This window comes from Argopecten irradians, chromosome 5 (genome assembly GCF_041381155.1).
Source record: "Argopecten irradians isolate NY chromosome 5, Ai_NY, whole genome shotgun sequence".
Taxonomy (NCBI): domain Eukaryota; kingdom Metazoa; phylum Mollusca; class Bivalvia; order Pectinida; family Pectinidae; genus Argopecten; species Argopecten irradians.
This window is the reverse complement of record NC_091138.1, coordinates 17,053,454-17,067,660: the sequence shown is the minus strand read 5'-3', so window position 1 is coordinate 17,067,660 and position 14,207 is coordinate 17,053,454.

Here is a 14,207-nt window from a genome sequence, read left to right as displayed (position 1 = left end):
AAAATTAATGACGTCGCTGACAAAACACGGCGCATGTATTGATGACGTCACGTCATTGTCTAGCGCGTGTGAGCTGTTTTTCTCTACCCCGGTAAAAGACAGAGTTTTCTATTCCCTAGCAACCTCGGGATAATCCTATCAAGTATGGGAGAATGAGTAATCTTTTCCCTAGCAACCACGGGATATCCTTGTGAAGTAAGTGAGAAATCGTCATGCTTAACCTACCTTCGGGAGTCTTTTTAAATGCAACTTCGCTAGCCAAGGGTATTCATTTTGATCGTACTGAATACCCTTGGTTAGTGAAGTGGCAGGGAGAGTATCGTACTTAATACCCTTGGCTAGCCAATTTGTTTTAACTACTTCATCAACAAAATGATTGAAATTATTTTTAATGTTAAATCCATACCCAGTAAGTAGAGATCACCATGTTTAACCTACCACCGGGAGCTTCTTTTAGATTGTCCCGCTATACTCTCGGTACCGGGACAATCTAAAAGAAGAAAAGTCCCAAAATTGCGAAATCGCTAGTTTAATATGCATATTAAAAAATGTCGTGTAAGCGTGTGCTAGTTATAATTTGGTAATGCTTTGGTGTGTTGGTTTATAAAACGCAATGTCAAATCTCACGTTATTACGATTGGAAAACGCACTAAAGCAAAAAAGGTGGTGAAACATCAACACTTTCCAGACAACCATATCTACCATATACTGAGACCATTCGCCTTGGGAATGAACACTGTAACGGTCATCAAAACACTGATCGGATATTGTAGGGAAAACCTAAAAATTCAAGAAAGGAATAAAACATCTTTCCTTGTTACTGTCAGATAAAAATGACAGGTATTCCTTCTACACCGAATTACTTAATAATTCATAGTCTTTCTAACTCGAAAACTAAAGAGTCACGGGTTTTCTTTGTTTCACAACTCACATCCTTCTGCTATTCAATAAGTCTTGATGTTGCTGGTGTATCTCCTCATCCACCACTGTTCAGTTTATGTCGGGGGATGTCTGTTACATTTGGTTTCTCTTTTCTGTTTGTGGATGAACCAGTCGTTAATTTGCCTGCTTATTGATATATCATTTTCATTATCTGATAAAATAATAATGGCTATATGCAACTGTCTTTCATAATATCTTTACCAACTCTCCAAAGCTATTAGGAAGTTCACGTTCAGAAAGTAGCCCGGATGCTCTGCCTGTGATCTCATCACTAGGAATCACGGGTAGGTTTACCGGGCTTGTTGAGGAATGAGTTTCCGTGTAGGGTACACAAACTTTTACTCGTAAGGCACTATGGCACGGATCAATAATTTGTGCTGAATGATTCAACCCCAACGGTGTCAATTACAAATCGAGATATCTAAAAATTAAAAGATCTCTTGATTTACACGGAGAAATATCATTGTTAATGTTATGATGACACCAAAGTGCTTATTACGAATTTCGTTTCTAACTAGACTTATTATCTCCCGTGACTTCGATAAACAGTTACATAAAAAAGACTGATTGTGATTAACATATGAACAACCTTTAAAAAAGAATCATCAATCCAATATATCATGGTACTTACGAACTACATTTAGGAAATGCATGATGTTACACCTAAACGTCGTTTGGATAGTAGATGGTGGATTCCTGTCAAGGGCTTTCGCCTTCTAACCATAGCTTACATAACAGGATGTATATTAAACATGGGCGAAGTTTTTGAATGCTTAGCATCATCTACAAATAGAAATCCACTGAAAGTTTGGGTATCAAAACCACGAGAGGAATCATTATAATAATGTATATTTTTTTATAATTGTAAAATTTCAAAAAGCCCAGTTTAATTCATACCTATTAAGCAGATTAATGGAATCTTAAATGTGTCTTTCAAGTGGACAGGGATATCTCAACCCGAGTGAAAGATTTTGGCCGGTTAACCCGAGGTTTGCCGAGGGTTGATGGCCAAAATCTTTCTCGAGGGTTGAGATATCCCTGTCCACTTCACAGACCCATGTTTGATTCTTTTTTTCTCATACTTAGTAGAAAAAATGATGAAATTCCAGTTTGTTTCTAGCTTTTTCATCGTGCCATTATAGCATGAACGTCGTTATGCGTTCAAAATTGATGACGTCATCTACAATGCGCGCCGCAGTTACGCCGCATGTATTGATGACGTCACGTTATTGTCTAGCGCGTGTGAGCTGTCTTACACCCCCCTGTGTAAGATAGAGATATCTTTTCCTTAGCAACCACGGGATATCCTTGTGAAATATGGGAGAATAATAGAATCTTACATGGGTCTGTCTAGTGGAAAGGGATATATCAACCCGAGTGAAAGAGGCTTGCCCGAGGCTTCACGAGGGTTGGGATATTCCTGTCCGCTTGATAGACCCATGTTTGATTCTTTTTCTCACATACTTTCACGAAGCATTATGAAAATGCAATTTTAGAAACACTTCCAAAGTGCCGCCATTATAGAAACGTCGTAGTGCGTCAAAATTAATGACGTCGCTGACAAAACACGGCGCATGTATTGATGACGTCACGTCATTGTCTAGCGCGTGTGAGCTGTTTTTCCCTACCCCGGTAAAATACAAGTTTTCCTAGCACTCGATATTGTCCAAGTAGCAACTTTCCTACAACCACGGGATATCCTTGTGAAGTAAGTGAGAAATCGTCATGCTTAACCTACCTTCGGGAGTCTTTTTAAATGCAACTTCGCTAGCCAAGGGTATTCATTTTGATCGTACTGAATACCCTTGGTTAGTGAAGTGGCAGGGAGAGTATCGTACTTAATACCCTTGGCTAGCCAATTTGTTTTAACTACTTCATCAACAAAATGATTGAAATTATTTTTAATGTTAAATCCATACCCAGTAAGTAGAGATCACCATGTTTAACCTACCACCGGGAGCTTCTTTTAGATTGTCCCGCTATACTCTCGGTACCGGGACAATCTAAAAGAAGAAAAAGGTTATATGATTGAAATACGTAAATTCAAATATTAAGTCATTATGAATAGATCAAGTGATAACAATCTCAACTTGCAAAATAAATTAAAAAAAATTGTATGTAATTCCCTTATACTCTCGGTATAACAAAGACGAAAAATCAATGTCCGTAAAGTTTATCTACAATGCTCTCTTTAACCCACGCTGATGTTAGGCTAACATTAATCACGGTAATGACTATAAACCCACAATCTTCTCGAAACGGAATGCTATTCCTGGAAATGTTCTATCTGATGCTGGTAGCAGATGATATATAATGCCCACAACGTTTCCGGAACTGAAATAAGAAAATATTAATACCAATTATAACGTTAGAACATTTATATAAATTCATGGTCTATGATGAAGTTACAACACCAATCAGTTGCAAGATTCCCTTTTACAGTGACCGTTCATTTCACTGTTTTGTAGACTTGCCACCTATCTCTGGTAAAACAAGGGTATTGCAATATCATTAATATTTGCCTTGGCGATTTTTGCCGGTGCGACGTCATGTCTTGTAAACTAGGGGGACATATTAACAGTGCGTTGATTAGGACGACAACGGAAAACTAGACTACTCGTGTAAAAGTAATTAACATTTAATTAATATCTTTAAAATTGCTCATGAAGAAAGGCTACAATGAGTATTAAGGATAGGCTTATAACATTTGGTACAAAATGATTAATTTCGTTTTACTGTTATAATGAAATATTAAAAACCTTTATGGTATTTACTCAAACAATCAAGTACGAATGACATGGTTTTACACTAGAATTTATTCTGATATTTAGTATTCGTAGTCATGTCAATCAAGTTACCCGTATAACACTGCTTCGCGACGAGTGATATAATATATCAGTACTAAACAAGACAAAATCAAGGGATATTACATTAATCAAATGTACTCAAAAGTTTAAGTGTAGTATAAGGAACGATCTTGTCTGATCTTACGACAGGTTAACAGTCATATTTAAAATGCCCTCACTTTCACAATACTTATGTTAATAACTATTGGACAGGTTCTTCCTTGTGTTGTGGTGAATGAATTTTTGCGCCAATCCTATAATTATATTTAGTACTAAGTTGATATAAACCTCAAAATCAAGGTCATTTAGTTTACTTGTAATGAGTATATTGTTACAAAAAGATAAATTTTCTTATCATTTTCAAATTTTGAGATATCAGACTCCCCACAGAGAGAGAATTGAATGAGCTGCAGCTCCAGTACCCAACCCATTCCTAACACATTGTCATTTATTTTCAGACGCAAAACAAGGAAACCATAACCTACCTACTTTCACTGTCATTATTTCACTCCTGGACAATTAAATATTCAGGAGGGAAAAAAACTGACCAATAGCATGCCTACATTATTTTCTTTGATGTACATCGAAAGAATTGTATGACGGTCGTACAAGGGTGGATATAACGGCAGTGACTCTGGAGTATCAATGATACCTAGACAAAGGAACTACCATTACTTCACCCTACAACACCCATAATGTGTTTTCTATAAGACAGACAAAATAAATGGTTGCACAGAAGATTCCTTGCAATGTCCACACAAACTGAAAAACCCCATAACATACCAGACATGATATAAAAAGGCTAAACTATATATTTTACTTCAGCTCCTTACTAATTCAAAATCAAACAACATTTTAAATTCTGCACATCGATTGACTAGTTGGTTGGCTTGTTGATCCTATTAATGTCCTATTTATTGCCTCCTGTTTATGCGCTATGTTGTGTGTATGATGTACATGATCTAAACAAACATTAATAAAGGAATAAGTAATCAGTTATCATATTGATAAAAAAACTGGAATTAAACTATCCCCCTTGAACATGTTAATGATCCTTGCACATGTTATGCCATGTGCCTCGATACTTACATCCATTGATGTAAATGACGTGTTTTGCGCCTTTTACACAATCACCTTTGAGCATAAAAACTAAATATAATTAGTAAATTAAAGGTCATTTTGTTTACATGTTATACGAGTCAGGCATATTAATACTTTGTTATTGCAGGTACAAAATAAGATTTCCTCAATACCGAGACCTGTTACGCTGAAAAATTATTCTAATGATTATGAGAATCGCATCATGGAGCACGAATGCATGCCGATCTGTTATTCATCTATCATTATATATACCAAATACTGAGCAGACTATTAGTGTAGATACAATATTTAAAGTAAAGGGAGAGGTGAGTTGTAAAAGTAGTGACTGGGGAATAACCAAGTTGGAATCACACTAAGAGCAAGCTCACAAAGCGATATTTTATCTTTTCCATTTTAAAGCTTTGAAAACGAAATTCGACAGCAATAACACACTACAAGCAATTGTCATAATTTTCCCCATCAGTATCACACTCGGTAATTAAAACATACTGCAACATATACACTGACTCCCTGTTGACAACAATGCGTTTTACAGAAAAGAATCACTAGAAGGTAAAACATTTAGGAGAACGGGGATAAATTGTGAGGTTAAGAAGACGAATTTATTTACGATAGGTAAAGGCAACAATTCTTTTAACATTTATATTGCAAATATTAAAAACCAGTTTAAGGTAGGTACTCATTCGTAACGCAGGGACATCATATCAGACTCGGCACAGAAATGCATTTCAGTATCCACTCAAACAACATCGAACAAGCATGCTCTGTATTAAACATAGTCCACAGTCGATTCCGCGAAAGGGGACATCATACAGAAAGGGAAAACCGAAGTCCATTTCAGGGCCCAGTGTATTCCTCAAAAGGGGATACCATACGAGACGCAGATGGGATAGATAGTCCATTTAAACACCCAGTCATTACCTCAAATAGGGACATCATAGGAGATAAAGAAAAGGGAAACCGAAGTCCACTTCAGGACCCAGTGTATTCCTTAAAAGGGGATACCATACGAGACACAGAAAGGGTAGATAATCTACTTAAGCTCCCAGTCAATACATCAAATGGGGACATCATAGGAGATACAGAAAGGGAAAACCGAAGTCAACTTCTAACTCAAAAGGTGGTGTCATACAAGACACTTCACAGAAAGGGTAAACATACAGTTCACCTCAGTACCCAACAAATACAAAATCAAAGATATTACAATAATTTTTTTTGTTTTACTTTCTTAATTCCGATAATTATGATATCGTTTGGGGAACGATCTAGAATGACTTTACCACAGAAACGCTCATATCTAAACTGGGCCTCTCTCAATATGGTAATACAGTGTAATTCCTGCACATGTTAGTCCATGTGTCAAGAGATAGTTACTACTGCTGGTATAACATAACATTATTTACGCAAATCAGAAAATAACATTTTAGTACTAGTAAGTAATTAAAAATCAAGATTTAAGGTAATTTTGTTTACTTGCTAAGAATCAGTATTTTGATACTAATTAAGAAAAACTGCCAACCATCTATACCGGCGAACGAAATGAAAGTAAAAATACACTGTATCTACTTGTTGGCAATATTTGCGTACATTTGTATTATATATACTATAATTCATGAGAAATATCTATATATTTCCCCTTGTGCTATCATTTTTCATTTAGATATGATTCCGTCGTGATAAAAGGTACTAATTGGATTGGAATTTTATGCTCGAAACAATGAAATATGAATTCATAAAGTATGGTATCACCTATAACAAATGATTCATTACCAACAAAGAGGTGATATCAATATCCTAAAGGTCAATTAACACAACCTTCCTAAGTTCAGTATAATCCATTGTTAAAAATTAATGGGGTTTCTGACTAACAATTTCGCAGTTTTTGTAACTACAGAATTAAGGGATTAGATATTCATTGAAAATATAACTATCATAATCTGTTAATTTTCGGAATATTTTCTATTTGATGTGGGTAGCTGATTATCTTAACAAATATGTGTGGGAATGGTAGGATATTAATATGTAGACAGCATCAAATGTAAACATTAATTCTACCATTCTGGAGGTTATCATAGAGTCTTTCTGGAACTCCATTAATACCGCATTGCCAACAGGAACATATATTTGTATAGATAATCGAAGGAAACAAATAATGTTTTCGAAACACAGTTGAAGAATATTCATCAAATTGTGACCATTGAATGGATGTTGTTTTTTCCTGAACATTTTCAACTTTACTGACCATAAGGAATGAATGTGACCGCCCGAAAGTTTAACTACTTCTAAATCAAGAACTTCGTGAATAAAAAAGACCGCATCCAATTCATAGCAAGAAACTTATGGCCTTAAACATTCCAAATGATCCGGTTACGAGGCTACTGGGTTGCACCATCCGCACATGTTTATAACCTCTTTCAACACGCACAGTCGGGTAATGCTGCCATCAGGAGATAACCTATCGAACTATTATAAGAATTCAAAGGCAAGAAGTTAAGCATCTGTCAAAAGGTCACATTTCAACATGCATTTTTCACCATAGCATATTGTTTAACCCGTCAGGGGAAAACACACACATAGGAACTGGAACTTAGATGGAAGAGATTATTTTCTGGAAAGCAATTCCAAAAGAAATATATAGGATGAGAAAGCAAAGCATAGATAGACTGAAAGTTAGATGGTGTTGTTGAATCTGTGAAGCCCTCATCGAAAGAGGACACGGGGATGTTGTGAATGAGATATTTCCTGAAATTACTAAAGTTATTTGTTCTGGAACACCTTTAAGACCGCATCGCAACAGATATGATAGGAGGGAAATGATTTCGTTGAACTGATGATGCTTACATCACTAGTAGAAACATAGATGATCAGAGTGATACATTTCTGGGAACCCCATAAGACATTTTGTATGAGAGTCCTTACATCCGCATTTGCCAGGACGAGAAAACACATATTTCTGAAACTCCTAAGGACCACACCATCAGCAGTAACCGAGATTTTCAACTTTCACCCACATAGTCAGGAAGAATTTCGATATTGTGGATAAGTAATATCCTTAAATCCTCAGCGCCAGGAAAACAAATAGGGCTGGATTTTCTATGATTTTGATGAAAGCGTTAAGAATTAAGAGAAAAACAGAAGGTGAGAAAGAAATGATTCAATAGATCGGCATATCCAAGAGGAACAGACGTTAGGGAAAAGATAATTTCGTGGATCTCGTTAAGGCTCATAGAAACTCGATGAGACAAGTGAATGTAATATTTCCTGAAACTCTTAAACAATTATCTTTAATCCTTATTATCTTATTAATGCCCACATCCCCAGAAGAATCAGATATGTTTTGAATGAGATATTTCCTGAAAATCATTAAGCCAATATTTTATGAAAAAGTAAGTTTCGAGAATGAGATGATTTCGTCGAAGTTTTTAAGCACGCATCGCCAAAGGATGCAGCGATTTTGTGAATGATGCATTTATTGGAACTCGCGACGCATATATTTTCTAGAACTCCATTTAGACTACATCGCCAAGAGAAAGAGAGATACTGAGAGTTGATGATTTCCTTGAACGAGTTTTGGTTCTGGAACTCCTTAGGCCATGGATCCGGAGATGTTGAGGGTAAGATGAGTACATTCAACTTATCATACTGTGGTTTATTCAATATTTTATGTATTACACAAGATTAATTTTTCTAAATTACCCAAAAATTCTAATCAATGCAGGTAAGTATTCAATATGATAATTGTGGATAGAAAATATATTCCCGTATGAGGTATATAAACAGTTTTATGAACCTTTTTTAACTAGAACTTGGAAAAGTCTTTGTCAAGCAACCATCTACATTACATCCCAGATACATGATTATCATAAAACTATAACCTTTCAATATCCCAGATAACGAGACTTTATTGAAGACAACAGCGAAAGAGGTCTAAAATATGAAAAGTGTTTAAAAAGAAATAGTACGATTTGAATATATCTGAACATAATTACGTACCAGATACATATTAGATTGTTGAATTGTTTAATTCGCGCACAATTTGTCAACTGAAGCGTGGTTGTTTATTACGGCAACAAAATCGCACACTCAGTGTTTTGCCGAAGTGTACGGAAATAATTTTAAGGTAATCTTTTTATTCTTCAAATATTAATGTATATTTTGTATACTTATAAGTATACAAACTATCACCAGTTTAATCAGGGTCTATATTACTTCTTAGGTATACATATAAACATAACTAAGTTTATACAAAGTGTGTATGCATCAGGTTTAATCTTAGGTATTACTATTGACTCGTAATTTGTTGTGTAGCTTGATAATTGTGGCAAACTATGAAAACAAATCAACTCCAGTTAAACTTGTCCATAGGGTTCGCAATTTATTCAATTTTTTCAAGAACAACTCAACTGATCACCCTATGGAATCGACCTAAGCAAGATGCAATCCTTAAATACACTACGCCTGCATGTAAGAGTTGGATAATATTAGATTATACTTCTTGACCAATGATAACGAGATGAGGTAGAGGTTACATAAAATACAAATGGAATTATGTGATAAATAAGAGGTCATTAGCAAAATACGATCGATTACATGGTTGACCTTCATCAAAACGTTTTTGGCATAGAAAAATCATGTGAACAAAATACTTTTGATATTCCTTTAATCATACTCAAAGAGAGAGAGAGAGAGAGAGAGAGAGAGAGAGAGAGAGAGAGAGAGAGAGAGAGAGAGAGAGAGAGACTTAAAAAGCCGGTCATTACAGCACCCAACCCATCATATCAGACATGAAAATGGACAACTGCATCAGTCAGTATCGCTACAACAATACACTATACCAGGTATATCATTGCGGGTCAAGTTGTATCAGCTTGATCCGCTCCTTTTACACAAGAATGAAGCTCGTTGCGTTAACTTATCATAAGAGTAATATATGGTGTTACTGTTTGTGGCCACAAAATGATAATTTTATAATAATTTCCCAAATGTTATATATGTGAGAACTTGAATCATTTTAATTTTTGAACCTGCTGAAATACGCATAGACGTCACACACATTACAAAGGACAATATAATTCCAAAATTATCACAGTACATATGAGGTAAGGAGCATTTTTTTATGTATAGAAACAATATCAAGTAAAGGTCGGGTGGTTAAAGCAGATATCGAAAGTAAGGAATAAGCCATTGTTAGCTGGAGGTAGACTGAAAACAAATTCACAAAGAAATCGTTTTATCTTTTTAATTGAAAATCTGTTAATCTAGAAAACAAAATTTACAGCAATAACATACGTAAAACAGATGACATCATTTTTCATCTTATCTCTTGGGACTCTAGTAAGGTATTGGTACGTAAGTTAAACGGTGAAACAAAGAAATGTTGGTCTATAACGATCGGTATCACACTCTGTAAAGTCAAACAGGATACTTGACATTAATATAAATAATCATACAACAGGTTACTCTTCAGCAAATACATGATCATCATTGTTTGCAATGTTACTCACAATTAGTTTACTTCATTAACATAAATATCACTGGGAGGCTAGAATTCTATGTGATGTAAATAAGACGCATTATTAGTTTAAAGTAATAATTTAACAAGAACAATAATCAATTAAAAGCCGTTAAAGTATTACCTGTAACAAATACAAGTAGGAATGGCAGGATGTTGTATACGAACATAACATAAAAAATAAGCATTATAGAATCTCGTCACTATATAGTTACTTCCGTTGACGTAGATAACGTTTTTTTGCACGTTATCTTCATTCACATACTCATCTTAAAAGGCGCCCTTTCTGAATCGAGTTTTTATTTTTACGATGGAAATGTTAAATGTGATCGATAACTTTGTAGAGTCTCAAAAGTTACTATGTTACCATATATTCTACTCCTGAACAATTTAATTAAAATGGATTAAATATCAATTTTCGTACACAGGTCGTGATATGTTTCCAGCCGTTGTCCTTATTACTGTGCGCTAGTTGACTATCACTGCACTCACAGCAGACAGTCATATTCAACTTTACATAGCAACTTTTACGTGGGAACTGCCATCAGACCAAAAAATGACCAAAATTTTCAAAAAACATTGCAATCTTGATTGTCTGCCCTTGAGAAGAAGACTTGAAAATATTTTAAAATTTCTTTATATATTTTGCATTTACAATGCAAATTCTCCCATTAAAAACTTAAAACTGGTCCAACCAGCAGACATTGAAACATTCACCTCAATATTAACTATTCTGCCTAAAAATAAATAATTTCCCAAATGTTATATATTTGAGAACTTGAATCATTTTAATTTTTGAACCTGCTGAAATACGCATAGACGTCACACACATTACAAAGGACAATATAATTCCAAAATTATCACAGTACATATGAGGTAAGGAGCATTTTTATGTATAGAAACAATATCAAGTAAAGGTCGGGTGGTTAAAGCAGATATCGAAAGCAAGGAATAAGCCATTGTTAGCTGGAGGTAGACTGAAAACAAATTCACAAAGAAATCGTTTTATCTTTTTAATTGAAAATCTGTTAATCTAGAAAACAAAATTTACAGCAATAACATACGTAAAACAGATGACATCATTTTTCATCTTATCTCTTGGGACTCTAATAAGGTATTAGTACGTAAGTTAAACGGTGAAACAAAGAAATGTTGGTCTATAACGATCGGTATCACACTCTGTAAAGTCAAACAGGATACTTGACATTAATATAAATAATCACACAACAGGTTACTCTACAGCAAATACATGATCATCATTGTTTGCAATGTTACTCACAATTAGTTTACTTCATTAACATAAATATCACTGGGAGGCTAGAATTCTATGTGATGTAAATAAGACGCATTGAAATAATTTAACAAGAACAATAATCAATTAAAAGCCGTTAAAGTATTACCTGTAACAAATACAAGTAGGAATGGCAGGATGTTGTATACGAACATAACATAAAAAATAAGCATTATAGAATCTCGTCACTATATAGTTACTTCCGTTGACGTAGATAACGTTTTTTTGCACGTTATCTTCATTCACATACTCATCTTAAAAGGCGCCCTTTCTGAATCGAGTTTTTATTTTTACGATGGAAATGTTAAATGTGATCGATAACTTTGTAGAGTCTCAAAAGTTACTATGTTACCATATATTCTACTCCTGAACAATTTAATTAAAATGGATTAAATATCAATTTTCGTACACAGGTCGTGATATGTTTCCAGCCGTTGTCCTTATTACTGTGCGCTAGTTGACTATCACTGCACACAGCAGACAGTTATATTTAACTTACATAGCAACTTTTACGTGGGAACTGCCATCAGACCAAAAAATGACCAAAATTTTCAAAAAACATTGCAATCTTGATTGTCTGCCCTTGAGAAGGAAACTTGAAAATATTTTCAAATTTCTTTATATATTTTGCATTTACAATGCAAATTCTCCCATTAAAAACTTAAAACTGGCCCAACCAGCAGACATTGAAACATTCACCTCTCTATTAACTATTCTGCCTAAAACGGTATTTTAAGAAATCTATTTTTTGTTTGGTTCCACGGTCCCTATAGACGACTCACATCACAGAGGACCAATACGTTTCAGAGATCATTGTCATGACATATACCAAATAATATTCTATAAGAATGGAAACAATATCTAGGAAAGGTGGGGTTGTAAAGGCAAAAATAACCAAAAATGGAATTAGACTAAACACAAATACTCAAAGCGATTTTTTTATCATTTCGATTATAGCTCCTTAAATCTAGAAAACAACATTTGACTGCAATAACATACCTCACGCAGATATCATCTTGCATTTCTCCCATTAGTATTATAATAATTAAAGTTAAACGGGAAAACAAAGAATGCTGATTCAATATCAGTAAATGTGTAACAATGGCTCTGGTCCTAATCGATTCACTCACTGTCGTCCTTAAAACTACCACATGATATGTGACATATAAAGATCTGACTGGTAGACAAATTAAAAGGCAAGATAATCATGATACAGGAATAACAGAAAATATACACACATGTTGTCAATGTTAACAAAACGTGTCTGACCTTATTTACCGATCAGTCACCAGGTGTTAAGGTGCCATAGAGTACAAGAAGGCATGATGAGATTAATAAGACGAATTGACAGTTTATTACAATATCTAATAAGAATAAAATTTTGTGAACAAGAAAAGAAAATCGAGAAATAAAATACACAATCTTCCTACATATCGAATGTCAAGGTATGTTGGTCAACGAAGAACGCATTATGTACTTTCCTCCATATAAAATAAAGATAGATCCATAAAAAAATCAGTATTTAGTGCAAATGGTTTTAGGCCGAGGATGACTATTACGAACAATACGCGGTGGATTTCTATAATTTACAGATTAATCGTTATTGATTATGTATACCTTTTAAAACATGCTTTGTGATGGCTTCAATGCAATCATCCTCGATACTCAAGGGGTTATTATCACTGACGTGATATCCACCCATTATTTTATCAAATGGAAAAATAAAACGTTTGTAATGTCTAAACCCGACTGACGGTTTTGATATGCCAAGGTAGTGTCCAAAGCCTACATTGTGTTGATAAGGTTGATTTTGGTTCAAAATACGCTTACTTCATGAATTATTAACTATCACTATTTCCATAAACGTCGTTCTATGACTTTCTCGTTTTACTGCTCACAAGAAATCTATATTTTTATTTTGAGAATAATATCCAACATTTGACCATTATCATCTTTCAAAGGGAAACGGAATCGTAGCAAATTTCAAAAGCATTTCCGTGAAAACGAAATACTAGCATGTTGAAAACAGACAAAATATAGTTTTTTCGTGTTTCTAGTTTCGTTCATAAGATAAGTGTAATTTGAGCGCTGGAAAGAAGAATGTTAATTTATATCCGGTCCATTTTAAAGATACAATAAAAGACCTACGTACCGATGTCTAACCATATGTCAATAACCGAGTAGTAGGCAAATCATTGTCATCTATAACAAGCCAGCCATTCATTGGGTTTTTTGTCATTCACAACAAGCGAGCTTGTCATTGACTATCAGCCAGAAAAAGACGTTTTCCCTCTAGTGTTTGGTTGAAATCCGAAGATGAACGCCATATACGCAAACATTTTTGATCACTAAGCATGTTCAATATGGTTTATACTTGTCAGTATATTCTTATATTTTTGTGTAATGTCTGAAAAAGTTTGATACCTGAGAAAGAGGTATGTTTCTCATATAATTTATCTAGATCTTATAAATAGGACACAGGGGGTTGGAGTCATTGGTTGATATGAATTTGTGG